The sequence below is a fragment of the Quercus suber genome, unplaced genomic scaffold, assembly GCF_002906115.3.
Source record: "Quercus suber isolate HL8 unplaced genomic scaffold, Cork oak 2.0 scaffold_370, whole genome shotgun sequence".
NCBI classification, from domain to species: domain Eukaryota; kingdom Viridiplantae; phylum Streptophyta; class Magnoliopsida; order Fagales; family Fagaceae; genus Quercus; species Quercus suber.
The window spans coordinates 106,154-118,488 of NW_027069822.1; positions in this window are offsets into that span (position 1 = coordinate 106,154).

The following is a 12,335-nucleotide window of genomic DNA, read 5'->3' on the forward strand; positions in this document are numbered from 1 at the left end:
AATGAAAAATACCTTGCTCTGTAAACATGATAGAAAAGAGTGTGTGTGGTGTATCAATTGCCATGCCTACTTCGCTAGCATAGCTAAGTTAAAAACATAGATATCACAAAATCCTATACCACCATTTTTCTTTGGTGAACAAAACTTTTTCCAATAAATCCAATGCATCTTTTCTTCATCTTTTGTTTTCCCCCACCAATGTTTAGCTAAAGTAGAGTTAATAGTCTCCCACTGCCTTTGGAATTTTAAAAAGACTCAGAGTAGGTAGGAATAGCCTATGCAACAATCTTGATCAAAATCTCTCTTCTATCTTTTGAAATGAATTTCTCCTTCCATCCCATAACTTTATTGTTAATCCATTCATGGAGCTCCCCAAGAGTATTTACTTTTGATTTTCCATTGGTCATTGGTAGTCTAAGGTATTTTTCATAGTCATTCATAATTCTAGCTCCCAACAAATCCTTTATATCCTGCTTTACCTCTGCCCTTGTATTTTTACTAAAAAACAAGGAAGTCTTTTGTCTATTTATGGCTTAACTAGGTGCTGCTTCATACTGACCTAGGATGGCCAAAAGGCGTTGACATTCTCCAATGGGTGCTTCACAAAATAACAAGCTATCATCCGCAAATAGAAGGCGAGAGATGTGTACCCCACCTGTACAGGATAGAACTCCTTGTAGTTGTCAATTATTTGATGCTTTCCTTAACATCCTTGATAAACCCTTTGCACAAAGAATGAATAAATAAGGTGATAACGGATCTCCTTACTTTATTCCCCGAGGTGGTTGAACAAAGCCTTTAGGTTCCCCATTTATAAGGACAGAGTAAGTTGCTATGCAGACCATTTCCATAGCCAAATCAACCCACCTTTCAGCTATTCCCAGTTTAAGCATAATTTTCTGATGAAAACCCACTCCACCCAGCCTTACTAATGTCAAGCTTCATCGCCAACTGCCATTTTTTCCCTGTTCTCTTATTTCACATCTCGTGTAAAACTTCAAAAGCTACAGTAGTATTGTAAGTGATTTGCCTATCTGGCACAAAGGCACTTTAGGCATCAGAGATCAAATTTGGCAAAAGTAGTTTCAGCCTATTTGCAATCATCTTGGAAACAATTCTAAAGATGACATTTTCTAAACTAAAGGGACAAAATCAGACATATACAAAGTTTCATTCTTTTTTGGGATGAAAACAATATGTGTACAATTCATTTTTCTCAAGAAGTGTTCAGAATGTAAGATATACAATACCACATTTGTAACATCAACGCCAACAACATGCCAGAATTTTTGAAAGAAAAAGGGAGACATACCATCTAGGTCGGGTGATTTAGACAATTGCATCTGGAATAATGCTATTTTGATCTCCTCTGCTATGTACGGTTGAAAAAGGGTTTGGTTCATTTCTGCCGTAACCATCTGATCAATTGTATCCAACACTGCCTCTATATTGATCAAATTTGCTTGAACTAAACAACTCCTGAAAATAACCTTCATCCACCTTCACAATATCCTCCTTGGTCTCGCACCAATTGCCACCCTCGACAAACACTACATATATATGGTTTTTTTTGACATCACCGACTAGCTCTTTGGTGGAAGAATTCAGTGTTCTTGTCACCGGCCTTCAACCAAATAAATTTGAAGCGTTGACACCAATGCAATTTATCATGGTATAACAAGGTATTTATCTCCTCTTTAACCCTTCTAACTTCTTGCATATTCTCAGCCCTGTTGTTGCTTGTCAATCCTTGTAATGGCTTGTGCTTCTCCCTTAGTTTATTCTTTGAGTTACCAAAAGTAGCTCTACTCCATCCCACTAAAGCCATGTGGCAATGTTTAGTTCTTTCAAATAGAATAAACATGGGACTACCTGTGGTCACTACCCCTATCCATGCTTGCTAGATTATATTTTCAAATCCTAGTGTGACACCCACTTCTTCTCAAAGCTCCTAGTAAATCTTCACCTTTGTATTGAGAAGAATGGGCATACGGTTAGAGTAAGATGCTGTGAGATCGGAAAGTCTACTATGAGGAAATAGCTCTCGCCACTCCTTCATCACACTGGCCCAATCAAGCCTTTCTAGCACAAAAGCTTCCCCTTTCATACCCATTCTCCTATGTAAAAATATTCCCTACATACCCGAAATCAACCAGTCCACAATGTAGCAGCGTACTCCAAAATGCTTGCATGAGATGCATCGGTTTTGGTATCCTACCATCTTTTTCCTCAGAGGTTAGAATCTTATTATAATTACCGATACACAACCATGGCATTGAACTTCATGTGCTCAGATGTTTAAGCAAAGCCCAAGATTCATGTCTAAGACACTCTTTTGGTTTCCTATAGAACCTGGTGATTTGCGATGAAGGAGAAAACAAGTTTGTGAAAATAATGGCATCTATGTGATTCTGTGTGTATGTTTAGATATGTAAATCCACCTCCTCTTTCCATAGCATTTCCAAGCCACCGCTTCTTCCTAAACACAGGATAGCCAACATAGAATCAAAGGGTAAATCATTATGTATCTGTCTCATTTCTTCAACGGTTTATTTTGTCTCCATGAGGAATAAAACATCGGGAGCTTTCTCCCCCACTAAGTGAGAGAGAACATTCACTGCACATTGGTTCCCAAATCCCCTGCAGTTCCAACTGGGGACAATCATTGTTCTCGGCGGGGTTGGATAGTAGCCTCTGCCATTGAAAACGTGTTAGTCTTGTCATCTTGTGTCTTCTTCCTCTTGCTTCCTTCTGTTCCCCTTTCAACCTCAAATAGATCCTTGCTTTTGTATTCCTTTTTTCTCACTTTTCTAGATCCACTTGGTCCTTCATTACCAATATTACTTCCCTTTCGATTAACTCTCTTCCATGTTGCCTTTAGGTGTATTTTCAACTGGGTTAGGGTTCTAGATGGTCTCTACTTCAAAGATAGGTATGTTGAACAAACCCTCCCCAGGATATTCGGGATTTGCCACTATGCCCTCAATTTGAGTGTCTCATATCTCCTTGATGTTATCCTTATGCATGGGCTGTAAATAAGATAAAATGGGAAAAGTAACTGTTTCATTTGTAATGTCTCCTTCACTTGTGATAAACGTGGTGATTTCCATCTCACTTTTTAGATTTTCAGGATTTCAATAACTATTACTCGAGACAATTGTTGGCAGATGAACATTATGCAGCATAGCCCTAGGAATATCAGTTGGCCTAGTTGCCCCCGCTCTCTCCGGTTGAGTGTTACTTTTGTTCCTATTCACCTCTTTTGTCCTTCGATAACCGGCCCTCAACCATTCCTCTTACTGGTTGTCATACGCCTCCCCATCCCTTGGTTTATCACAATTATTTTTAAAAGCATTGATGGCATTTTTAACGGGAAAAAAGTGTAATTTTATTTAACAGAATTTCTAAAATTAGTACCTATTAATATACTAGTATTTAAAAAAAAAAAGGGGTGGGGGATTGCCCCCAAGTCCATATGTAGCTCCGTCCATGCATATAGAATCAAGAAAACTACAGATTGGGTTAGTGGAATGATTTCTACAAACAATTGATTGGCACACTTTAAATATTTGAAATTTGGAAACAAAAATAATACCGTAAAAAAAATTAAAATGTTTAAGTAAGGGACTTACATTATAGTTGTGGTACTTGTAGGGACATCCCATTAACATTTGTGGGGTGTTACCTATTTTATGTTTAATTTTTTTTTTTTTGGGTATAGTTTAATAGTTTGGAGGGAAGTTTAAATCCTAATTGTATTTTTAGGAAATATAAGAAGGTACGATTCAAAACTACGAGACTTTTGGCCAAGACGTTACCTATTTTAACATGCCCTATTGGAATTGTTTTCTATTTAAAACTATTTCAATAAATTTATAAATAAGATAGACATCTCTTAAAATTGGTTAAAATTAATACAGTCCAATGACTCACCCCCCCCCCCCCCCTCCTCCAAGTTTATGTATATGGCCAGATATAGAAAAATTACTTTTGTTTCAACTATTTTGAAAATAATCAAAATTTTATACCTTTTTTTTTTTTTTTTTGGAAATTAAGGAGATTTTAGTGTCTGTTTTAGAACAACTTATCTAGCTTTTTGTTGAAATTTTTTTACTGAAAGTACTGTAACTAAAAGTTATAAAAGTAAAATAAAATAAGTTGATGTTGAAAGATTTTTGCTAAAAGTATTGTAACTAAAAGCTAAAAGTGATAAAAAAAGAAAAAAAAAAAAAAGCTTATTGATTTTTTCATTGAAAGTACTTTAGCAAAAAAGTAAAGTGGGACACTGGGACCCACAATAAGCAAAAACAGACTTTGTATTTTGAGCAAAAATCATAAGATTAAACCCATAAACAATTAATTGTAGCTAACTTTTTTTTTTTTTTGAAAGGAAACTGATATTTCATTCACTTAGAAAATGAGTACAACAAAGGCCAACAGCTAACTGATTTATCCTAGGCCTGACTGAAACAAATCAACTAAAAAGGGAGGGATAACACCCTTCCAAAGATTAGAAACTTGATTACATTGGGCAACTTGGGCTAGCTCATGAGTAGCCCTGTTGTAATCCTTTTTCACGTGTTGGAATAAGTAGAAGGAGAAATAAGATCTTGCAGACCGAATGCTTTGAACAAAGTGACCCATTGAGCCACCATTCTTCCCTTGAGAGATAGCTAAGATGACTAAGGAAGCATCAGATTCAAATATAACATGAGTAAGGTTCAGCTCTTGAGCCAAAAGAACTCCCTGTTCCAGTGCAAGAAATTCGGTCCACTCAGCGGGGAAATGCGAAGGCAGAGCCTTACAAAGAGCAGCAATCACCCCCACCTATTTCATCCTGGACGATCACTCCAACACCCGAGATGCCGCAGCCATCAATGGAACAAGCACTATCCACGTTAACTTTAGCAAAGCCCGACGGAGGAGGAACCCAGCCATGAAGATGAGACTGTAAAGGGGTAAAATCCCACGTTGAAGCCTCGTTGAACTCCTCGACGATATTCTTAGCAAAATCCTAGATTAGAATAGGGAGCAAACCACTTTCATCATGAATGATCTTATTCCTGTTGTGCCAAATCAACCAGGCAATGGCAAAGAAAAAATCCAGGTGCTTGTCTAGCAAAGGAGAGCAAAAATGGAGCACAAGATCATTGAAATCTTTCACATTCAGCAGCTTCTCAATTGGACAATCTTGCCAAAGTGACCATACCAAGAGAGCTAAGTTGCAGGTGATTAAAGCATGGGTAAGGCTTTCGGGCTCCTCATCACAAATTGGGCAGATGCAAGACGTTTGAATACCTTTTGTAGCCATATTGGATAGCACAGGAAGGCCATTTAAACAAGCACGCCAAGAGAAGATCTTAATCTTTGCTGGGAGTTTCAAAGACCAAACTTTCTTCCAAATCTGAGCATTTAGGTCACCAAAAGAGCATTCCCCTTCTTCCTTTGTGTCTAGAATTTTAGTTGCAATAGAATAGGCACTCTAAACTGTAAAATCACCCCTCTTGTTTCCCATCTAGATGAGTTTGTCCTCCGGCAAATTGTGACATAGAGGAATTTGTAAGATTACATTAGCCTCAAAAGGAAAGAAAAGGGCATAGACCGTCTCAGCTTTCCACCATCTAGTCACCAGATCAATGAGGGAGGAAACCATTGGGTAGTCCAAAATGGGATGAGGGGGAGAAATGACCTTGTATGTTAAGGGGGTTGGGAGCCATTTGTCTTCCCAAATGTGGATTAGGCACCCATTTCCAACTCTCTACCTTGTTCCACTACGTAAGACCTCTAGGCTATTGAAAATACTCCACCAAGTGTAAGAGGGGCTGCTGCCTAGATTTGCATGGAGAATGTCACAAAATGGGAAATACTTTGCCTTGAGGATGTGGGCAACTCAGATTTGAGAGGATTCTCCAAGCTTTTTTTGCAAGCAAAGCAAGATTAAAGGCCCGCAAGTTTCTGAATCCCATGCCCCCTTGTGACTTCGGCTTGCACATTGTTTTCCATCCAACCCAAGCCATTTTGGGCTCCTGATGCTTCTGCCCCCACCAAAAACTCCTCATCATTTTTTCAAGGTCATCACAGAGACCTTTTAGAAAGCAGCTCATCGTGTAAGTGGAAGCAGCTTATCGTGTAAGTGGGAACAGCTTGGGCCACAGCCTTGATAAGAATTTCCTTTCCCCCCAAAGAAAGCAATTTACCCTTCCAGCCAGCCAGCTTCTTGCAAACTTTATCCTTGATCTCCGCAAAGACAACCTTCTTTGATCTACCAATGATAGAGGGAAGGCCAAGGTTCTTAGTATGACTCAAGTCTTGCATTGGCCCAAGAATGCTTAGAATCTCATCTTTGAGTTCCTGGGAGGTATTTGGACTGAAAAATATGGAGGATTTGTCACTGTTGATTTTCTGCCCTGAAGCTGACTTATACAAACGAAGGATTTCTTTCAGCTTGTTACACTCATTACCGTTGGCCTTACAAAAAAGGAGGCTATCGTCTGTGAAGAAGAGATGAGAGACTTTTGGAGCCCCCCTACAAATAGAAATTCCATTGAGCTGGTTGTTCCTTGCCGCATCATTGATAAGGGCAGAGAAGCCCTCTGCACACCGTAGGAATAGATACGGAGATAGCAGGTCACCTTGTCTGAGTCCCTTACTAGGAATAATGTTTCCATACGTTGTACCATTTATAATGATTGAGTAAGACACAAAGGAAATACAATTCATCACTAGCATGATCCAATTCTCATTAAATCCCATCTTCCTCATGACTTTTTCAATAAATGCCCATTCAACTCTATTGAAAGCTTTACTCATGTCTAGCTTTGCAGCTATAAAACTATCATTTCCCCCTTTCTTGTGCTTCAAAAAATGTAAGATCTCATACGCCACCAATACATTATCAGTGATAAGCCTATCGGCTGTGAATGCACTTTGATTTTCTGAAATAATATAAGGAAAAATAGCTTTAAGACGGTTACCTAGAGTTTTTGAGACAAGCTTATATACCACATTACATAGGCTTATTGGCCTGAAGTCAGTCATTCTTTGGGGATTATTTGTTTTTGGCACAAGAGCAATATTGGTTTTATTAATATCAGATAAAGGCATGCCAGAATTAAGAACATTTAAAACCATATTTGTGACATTAGCACCAACTATACTCTAGTATTTTTGGAAAAAGAGAGCGGACATACCATTAGGGCTAAGAGATTTTGAGGGGTGAAGTTGCTTAAGGGCAACAACCACTTCTTCTCTGGAGAAGGCTCGAGAAAGTTCTGCATTCATTTCAGGAGATACCAAGGAAGGGATGGGAGCAATAACAGTTTCTGACTGACTCGGGTGGGAGGTGGAGTATATCTCTTTAAAATAGGAAACAGTAGCCCTGGCAATACTGTCCTGATCCCCACACCAGTTTCCATTTTTATCCCAAATACCTAGAATTGTATTCTGCTTTCATCTTTTAGAAGCCCTTGCATGGAAAAACTTGGAATTTTTATCTCCCTCAGGGAGCTAGTGAGCTTTTGCACGTTGCCCCCAAAAAATTTCCTCACTATCAAGGAGATCATCTATTTCCTTTCTTACCTGATTTTTTTCTTCAACCAAAGACCCATCCTTATCAAGCTGAATCAAGGAACTGAGCTTTTTCCTTTTTTCTTAAATTACCTTGGGATTTGCCTAAAAGCAGTTGAACTCCAAGCCTTAAGATCAGCAGCACAAGTTGATAAAGCAGAGGCAATCCCGTTCGGCGTACTCAAATCACTTCCAGAGCACCAAGTTGCTTTAATAACCTCCTTACATTCCTCCCTCTTTGTCGACATGGACTCAAAATGAAATCTACGAGAACATGGTAGTTTGGGAGCTTTAGGTCGGATAAAACTAGAGCACAATGATCAGATGTAGAATCAACAAGGTGGTGGACTCTGGCCTCCCCGAATTTGTCAATCCAATTGCTTGTAGCAAACGCTCTGTCAAGCCTTAGGTACATACTACCAGCCCTTCTTGCATGTTACACCATGTAAAGTCCGGCCCAGCATAGCCTAAGTCTTTAAAACCACAGTAGTTAACCACGTTTTTGAACTTCTCCATTTGGCTTTAGGGACGTAACAACCCACCTGAGTTTTCCTCCATGGATAAAATCTCGTTAAAGTCTCCAAAACAAATCCGTGGAAGTTGGTATTGGTCTTTCAGAAAAGCCAGCAAGTCCCAAGAGAATTGCCTCAAATGAGCCTGGAGGTGGCCATAAAATCCTGTGATTCTCCATTTAAAATTTGAGTTTGCCTCTGTTATAATCGCATCAATATGGTGACGGCCAAAATTTTTGATTTCCAGATCAGTCTCCCTTATCCAAAGGAGCACCAAACCTCCACTACGACCATGACTCAAAACAAACAGCCCATTTACAAACCCAATCCTATCTCTAATCCCTTCCATACGCTTAGTTCTTAGCTTAGTTTCCGATAAGAAAACTATTTTAGGAATCCATTGTCGCACAAGATCATGTAACGCTCGAACTGATCAGGGGTTCCAAGCTCCCGACAGTTCCATCCTAGCGAATTCATGGCTCTCGGCAGTGCTGCACAGCAGCCACCACCGATATATATTCATCATTGGAATTTCCAATAACACCATCACATTTCTTTTTTCTAGCTATCTTCTCTTCACACTCTGAGAAAATTTGGGACCCCAGGCATTTAGTTCCTATAATAAAATTTTTGGCTTCAGAATCCTTACCTTGAGTTAGACCGATCTCTCTAGCAAGCTTTTTTATTCTACTTCTTCCTACTTGGGCTTTTGTAATCCCTTGATTAGGCCGTTGCACATTCTTGTCTTCATAAGCATGGGCCTGTTTTAAAGGCTTGTGTGGGCTTGTAACCTTAGGAGGATCATTAGTCTCATGTGCACTTTGGCCCATTTTGGATAACACATCACTCACACCTTTTTGTGCACTTTGGCCCATTTTGGATAGCACATCACCCTCACTTTCCTGCGTTCTAGAGACTTCCATTGGGGATGGTGTAGGCTCCCCATCACGTGAGACCACTTCTTGCCTCTGAACCTGCTTTCCTACCTCGAAAGTGTCTAATCTGATTCCACTTTCTACTCTCTAACACGTTAAAATGCCTAACACGTCACATCCCCATACCTGATCGGACATCCTAGAAGATTTCGAATTTTTTGAATCTTGCACACTGCCATGGTTGGTGCTTTCTCTGCCATGCAATGCCGGAGTAGTTTGGAACTCATTCTCAAGAGTTTTGCCTTTTTCAATGCCTTGATTATCACTACCGGTACTGTGGCTGTTGAAAGAAAAGCTCTTTGATCCATTGTTTCCTCCTTTAGAAAAGTCGTTCACCCTTAGTCATTCTCCATATTGGGGCATAACATTCTGTCTATCCAAGCAAACATTACAGTGCTTCATATCATGACCCATCTTACCACAAAGGAAGCAAAACGTTGGGAGCCTTTCATATTTGAAGTGGACCCAATATTTATCTCCTTCCATGCCCACAACGTTACCTCCTATTCAAAAAGGCTTGTCAATTGGAAGTTCAACCCTTATACGCATAAACTTCGCCTGGTCAGACTAGTTAGCTTGCTTGTCTATCTCATTGAAGTGCCCCATGCTATTTCCTATGTCTCGACCAACCACTTCAGTCATGAGCTCAAAAGGTAAGCCCCAAAGTTGTACCCAAAACGGGGAGTGGGTAAAAATTATGTTTGCAGATGTGAGGCCCTTTTTCCATCTAGAAAGAAGTAGCAGATTTTTTTCAAAATTCCAAGGCCGACAATTTTCAACCCATTCCATCTGATAATGAGAGCCAAACTTGAATTGAAAAGTGTTGTTTTCCACTTCAATAATTCTTAGATCTGAACCCATTTTCCAAGCCGCCCTAAGTATGCTTTTTAGGGCTCTTGTGTTTTGCTATCTGTCCGTGAGTAGCCTTCCAAAAAGGCTAAGAGAACATTCCTTTAGGAGATCTGCTCTGCTATGATCTAAGATTGGTATTATCGTTTCTTCTTCCTTAGTGAGACTGAGATGTTGAAGACTATTCACAACTTTTTGTTCCATGGTGAGGTAAAATGGTGAAACTAGGGTTGAGACGCCCCACAAAGGGGAGGAAAAGACTCTACCAAGAAAAGGAGAGGAGAGAAATCTCTTACTAGTGAAGAGAGAGAGAGAGACTCCTACAAGGGAGAGAGAAAATGACAACGTGACAATTTTAGCTAACTTTTTAGACAAAACCTTGCGGTGGAATACATATAACATGGAATGCTAAACTCAAACCAAAATAAGCTTGGGGTTTTGTGGGACTTGCATGGGCCCACAAACAGTAAATAAGTTTTAGCAAAAAACTAGTAAAAAGTTGGTGCTAAACATAGCCTTAGCCTTTTTACAACACATTTAACATAATAGTTACCAAAAATTATATATTTGATAAATACTATGCAAATAAATTACTAAAAATAAGTAAATCAAACAGACATATTAATATAACTTTCTAAGTGATGATGATGATGATGATGATGATGATGATGATTATTATTATTATTATTATTATTATTAGAGAATCAACTTTATAAGTAATATACTTATCCAAAAAAAAAAAGCCTTTTTAAGTAATATAATTAATTACATGGTTAAGATATAAACAAGCTAATTTATAATAAATCTTACTTATATTCTGTATGTGCTGACTCATGATGAAGCCGAAAATCTCACCAGTGAGTTGCACGACGCTTGTACGCTCAAAACAACACCTGCACAACAAAAAGGAAAAGACCTCAGAGAGAGCACCGGTGTGGTGCCGGCCAAACACCCTCCGAAGGTCAAGTTAGAACTTCTTTCAACTCTAGAGTGCTAGAGAAGGGTTTATTATGCGTACCTCGGCTTATGAGGGTATTGGGGTTTTTATAGTAGTAGAGGGTAGACCTTTCTTCCTTGGAGTAGAAGTCTTTTCCTTATAGGAATCCTTATGCGCGTAGATTGCGGAATCCTTTCCTTATAGGACTCTGATACTGGGCGTGGAATACAAGCGATTTCCCTAAAACCCATGCGTGGTGACCAAGTCATGGTTTTCATAGAACCGTCGGCCTTAAAACCGTCAGCTTGCACTTTCCCCTTCAGCTGGGTTGGCGTCAGCTTCTCGCTACGTTCAGTAGCCTAGGGGCTCCAAATTACCGTCAGTTAGACTTGGGGACTTCAGCCCGTCGGTTTTGTCTTGATCTAGTCAGCATGCATTCCTTCACGCTTGGCCTACAGCATTCGTCATAACAAACCCGTCAGCCAGAGCAGAAGCTGACGGGTTAGGCTCATGGTACCTGCTATAATTCTTCCATATCAGTTGCCCCCTACTCCATATCTCCGTCGGCTGTACCTGACGGGTTATGGAGTTTGTATTCGTCACTTCCTGCCACTTTGATTCAAGAGAAGAATTATTACTGCTGACACTTTTAGCATTAAATGCTAGGACAGGTGGCGTGCTTGGATTGGCTCCGTGTCTGAACGCGGGCGTCGCTTCGTCTTCCGTGCGTTTAGCTTATATATATGTGGTCCCCTCTCCTCATTTTCACTATTTCATTCACTTGATTCCTGGAGAGCACATCCGTCGCCCACATTCCGTCAGCTCTACCAACGTTCCCGCCGTCGCTTTTTCAACCGTCACTCCAGAACTTGTAAGTTTCCCTTCCTTTCTCGCATGCTTTCAATTTCTTCTTTTCTTTTTTAAAGTGAGGTCGTCATCCTAGGTGCTTAGTTTACACCCGTCACTTGTAGGTAGATGTCGAGTGATCAGTCGTCGGTCCGCGAAGGAGCGGGCTACGACGAGGTGTTTGGTTCAGGCTCAAGTAGTGAGTCTGAGAGTTCCTCCTGGTCGTCAGAGAGGGAGACGTCAGCACATGTTGCCGTCGAAGAAATGGAAAGTCAAGGAAACGGCGGCCAGGAGGAAGAAGTAGGCGAGGGGAGTGAAGTTGAATTAGGGGGGAACAGTGACGGGGATGAAGGCGTCGAGGAGTCTAGTGAAGGGGATTCTGTAGGTCCTGAAGGTAGCCGTCCCTTCATCCTTCCCAAGGACTGGGCTGTGAATAAATTCTCTCCAAAGATGACGCTTAAAATTTTTAATGAACTACGTACCCGTTTTCAAATCCCAGACCATATTCCCATCCGTCTGCCTATGGAGGGTGAGAAGTGTTACACGGGAAGAACTGCAGACGTTGGCATGTATGACGCCATGTTTGCTGCCGGGTTGAGATTGCCCCTGACGGCTTTGCACCGTCAGCTAGCTGATTACCTTGGCATCTCAATTAGTCAGATTGCCCCAAACTCCTGGAGGATTTTTATA